Source organism: Rhipicephalus microplus, chromosome X, assembly GCF_043290135.1.
Source record: "Rhipicephalus microplus isolate Deutch F79 chromosome X, USDA_Rmic, whole genome shotgun sequence".
NCBI classification, from domain to species: domain Eukaryota; kingdom Metazoa; phylum Arthropoda; class Arachnida; order Ixodida; family Ixodidae; genus Rhipicephalus; species Rhipicephalus microplus.
Window position 1 is genome coordinate 302749756 of NC_134710.1, and position 4660 is coordinate 302754415.

Sequence of the window (4660 nt, forward strand, 5' to 3'; positions counted from 1 at the left end):
CGCCTATTTTTCAATAAGTGCTTCTTGAAACTAACGACTTGTACCAGCTGCTGAGTGATTTTATGGACTATCACTGCTATGAAGCACGTAACATTGATGAACCCATGTGGTTTTGGAGGCTTCACAATGTCGAGTGGCAAGTGCTTTCTCGCAGCGCGCTGCGTCTTCTGGGACCTCCTGTTTCTAGCGTTAACGTTGAAACGGCGTTTTCGAAGCTGCCAGTCGTCAATAGAAAGGAGCACGCTTCGATCACTGACAGCGCTCTCGCAAAGTATGCTTGCGTTTTTTACAATAAGCTTTAAGGTAAGGTTGTTATCTACAAAATGAAACGTGTTCTGTGTTCAGGTATTTATATTGTGCGTATATGTTTTGCCCATTCAAATGTTCTGGGAAATATAAAATGTGCTTAATGTGTTCTGATATTTTAGTATTCGGATATGAACGTGTCTAAGATTTTTGGGTTTGGAGAATAATGCAAAACTTAGAATTTTGAAGCATTCGGGATTTGCGGGAAATAAACTCTGATAAACACGTGCCGATTTTCAAGAAAAATAAACACCGAAAACATAGAGCCCTATACCGATCCTGCATTAACGGATTCATAAGCTGCCTGCAGGTAACCGCACTGTGCTAACTAACGCTGGTTCTAACATCTGTCATTTCTGTATCGTTCGCGTTCTTCGATTCTGTATGCCCCATAACATAATATATGTCTGCTGGCTCCAGGTCGACAAAGCCTCTGACATCTAGCATTCGAGACAGCTGGTGCCTTACCAACCAAACCTATAATAACCTTTCAAAGTGTTGCAGCCACTGGCATTAACAGACCAATCACAGTAATATGAAGACCAACAGATTTCAGGCAATCAAAATGGCTTTTATTCCATGGTCCCAAGCAGGAGCTCACCGACACTTGTTCTTCTTAGAACCCCTTGCCACTATTGTCTTCCCCACCCTCGGCAGAGTCCATGCCAACCTTTTTGTAGTCCTTCTAAAGGGCGGCCAAGTCCTTCACGGCAGCATTAAACACTCCTTCCTCCGTGCCTTTAGCGACGTACCAGTGCACGAACGCCTGCTTAGCGTACGTACATGAGGTCGAACTTGTGGGCGAGAAGTGCCCTGGCCTCTGCAATGGCTGTTGTTCTGGACAGCATGCATACAGCGTGCTGGACCTTGGCGAGGTCACCACCGGGTACAACAGTATAGGGGGATGGTGGTTGATGCCAATCTGCAATGCAAACCAGCTGTGAAGTTTAACACCCGATAACGCGCAATGAGACAACAGACCATTGTAAGGATACTAGAGGCAAAGTGTGCTTTCACAGCAGCCACTTTGGAGGTTTATAAAACCATTTAGAATTCTTTTATATTCCTTTTGGAAAATCAGGCAGGGTTGAAAGGGGTCAAAATAAAACTGTTCACTGCATTTTTCACACAATGTCCTAGAAGGCAAGTTAATGCAGTTTTATTTTTTGGGCACATAGGTGCTATGAAAGCTTCTGAAAAGCCCAAATTCGATATTTGGCTTCCTCGAGAGTTCGACTATAGTCCCTAACAAAAAAAAAGCTCGAACTGAGAAGAGGAAAGAAATATTAGAGAAGGGTGAAGGAAACGGCTGGCGATTTACTTTTCGTGGTTGAAGTAGCATTTGACCATCTGGTTGATGGGCTCAAAGCAGGCGTTCGTGATCTCAGCGACTGTGAGCTGCTGGTAATAGGCCTTCTCGCTAGATATAACTGGAGCATAGGGGATGACGGGGAAGTGGATGCGAGGGTACGGCACCAAGTTGGTCTGGAACTCCGTCAGGTCGACGTTCAGGGCCCCGTCGAACCACAGAAAGGCGGTGATGTAGGAGACTATCTGACCGATGAGCCAGTTGAGGTTCGTGTAGCAGGGCTTTTCAATGTCGAGGTTGCGGCGGCAGATGTGTTAGATCACCTCGTTGTCGACCATGAAAGCACACTCTGGGTGTTCGAGCGTGTGCATGGGTGAGGGTCGAGTTGTAGTGCTCCATGATTGTTGTGGAGGCCTGCAATGAGAAAGGGTAGATGTTATGATTATTGATAGTGCCCAGACAACATAAGAGTAGAGTGAGAACGAGCGCACACTGCTGCCAAACACTTTACTTGCAGAAATTGATCGACCAAGTGCAAATACAGTGGACCAACAGCTGCCAAATTAAAGGACCCTCCTTGACTTCACTAGTGCTATATTGTCTTACTGGTATGCCAAGAACGCAGTGGCAGGAGAACAGAAGAATCTTGCATTGACTAATAACCGAGAAGCAATAAAGAAAACTGGTGACAGCTGATGTAAACTGAGCAAGTGATACAAGGGCACTGCACTGCACTCAACTGAAAATTTACGCAGCTTCAAACGAGGCTCTTTCGCAACTAAGTAGTGTGCAAAGGCGATTTCTCCTGCTTGGTCTGTCCTCAGTATACTCGTCTGATGGACTACACGAAGAACAGGAATGTGCAGGAGTGCAGCCCACGCTAGTCACACCACGAAGGGCAGGTATGGACAGGGGCACTGGTACGGACAACTGACATCGTCCTACAAACGAGGGGTTGTCTATTTTCCGTTCCAAGTGAAGTTTGTAAATTGCATGAATTGAATTCTGAGGAGAGTAAACACATAACAGCCGAAATCTATCTTGCCTAGAGTGCCCGGTTTTTTTTTCTATTGTTTTGGCAAAAATATGCATAGCTCAACTCCATCACACCAAATGATATCACTCAAGCAAATAAAAAAAAACATGTAGCCAACCCAAGGTAGCAGCTATTGACTAAGTGTCCCCTTCTGTTACTCTACTACACTATGCAAGCGAAATTCGCAAATTTACACTTCACAAACCGCATTGAAGTCGGTTAACCTCCATGCACATTGTGCGAAGTGGCTACAGTTAATGACCGAACGACAAAAACGGCGTGAGCGATAAGAACTGCTACACACCTTAAGTGCTGGTATGAACTTTGTCGACAACCGTGCGCTCGAGGTCGACGTAGGCGGCGCACGGGGCACATGCTTGCCGGCGCCGGTCTCACTCAAGAACGTGTTCAAGGAATCGTCGCCTCCGCCGATCGTCTTGTCGCTGAGCGTCTGGCCGTCAGGCTGAACGCCATGTTCCAGGCAGTGCAATTCCCACTGGGCATTGCCGCTCTGGACGTCTGCTGGCCCAACGTGAACAGAGATGCACTCGCGCATTTTCACTCGCTAGCTGAAAAACATAATAAGGAAACAGGCGTGTCAATAAGCACTGGCGACAAGCTTCGAGGTAAGAGAGAGGTTTATTATGCGAAAAAAGCTGTGAGGTCGGCCTGAATCAATTTACTGACCTGCTACTCAGCGTTAGATAAGGAAGGGGGTGGTAAAGAAAGTTTAGAAAAGGTATTGATGATGATTAAAATGAAGGCGATGATGGCGGTGACATTTAAACTACATCGCTAATATAGCAGAGCATGAAGAAGACACTGCACTTTGAAAAAAAAAATTCTCTAAAAAGTGGTGTGCGACAACAGTAACGAATCTGCCAACAAGCAGGTTATGAGACCAAAGCCAAGGGTCGGCTGAAGTCCTCAGAGAACACATGGACCCAGAACAAGAAAAGACATCTTTACAGCCTGCCCTCTTGGAGTCAGCTGAACGTCGTTTGTTTGTTCGATTCTTTCTGGCCTTGCTGTTGACTCTGATACATATATACCCACTTTGGGAGATTAGCCAAAAAACTTGTACCATAAGAATGACAACTACACTATTGTTTACCAACCTACTACTAAAAATGTAAAAAGAAACGAAAATAAAGAGCAAGACTGTGAAAAAAGGGAACAAAAAAAATAAGTGCTATTGCAATGAAGAAAGTCTGAAATTTTGTGCTGACCAGAAAGCTGAGTTTACCTGACCCGATCTATTTGGAACGTATATTTTATATTCATTCACATTAACGATTACATCACTGGTACTTTTCGAGGATATATTATAGTAGACATTATGTTGTAATGTGTTTAGTGAGTAGAATAAAACTGATAATATCTCGGGTTTTACGTTCCTAAACCAACGTATGATCATGAGAGACGCCATAGTGAAGGACTCCGGAAATTTTGCTCATCCACTGTTCCTTAACGTGCCCTCACATCGCACACGGGTTTCTATCATTTCGCCTCCATCGCAATGCGACGGTCGCTGCCGGGATCGGCAACAAAACTTGGTCATAATAACTTCAAACTTTTTAAATGAACTCCACTGAGGTTTCCAAGGAAATCTGGGGTGCTGATAGCAGGGGGCGGAAACTATACCTCCCATGTATTCGCTATCGGCAGCGGCAGCGCCGCCGCTTTTATTACTGACGGTTGCCGGGCATCCTACTAGAAATAAATCACGAACAAAAAATTTCTTTCATGACGTCACTGGTGAGGTCCTCAAAAGAGGGAAAGGAAGAAAAATCCAGAGGAAGAGTATTGCCGCGGGAGCCCTCCTTTCCCTCTTCGAGTACAAGCGGAATGCGCTCGTGGCTTGTTTCAAGTCCGCCGGACGTTTTATCAATGCGACCATGGAATTTTGTTAATTTTTCTTTTTTAAATTTTGTTCGTGTTTTCTGAAGAGGCGAAAGTTAAGCTGCCTGATTTCCCAGTGAGACGAAACTCGATCGACAAAACTGAAA

At 45.0% G+C, this 4660-nt stretch overlaps 1 pseudogene; it reads right to left on the bottom strand.

The window, feature by feature from the left end:
- Positions 1 to 922: 922 nt before the first annotated feature.
- On the bottom strand, positions 923 to 2044 carry LOC142775289 (tubulin alpha-2/alpha-4 chain-like; annotated as a pseudogene).
- Positions 2045 to 4660: the final 2616 nt, after the last annotated feature.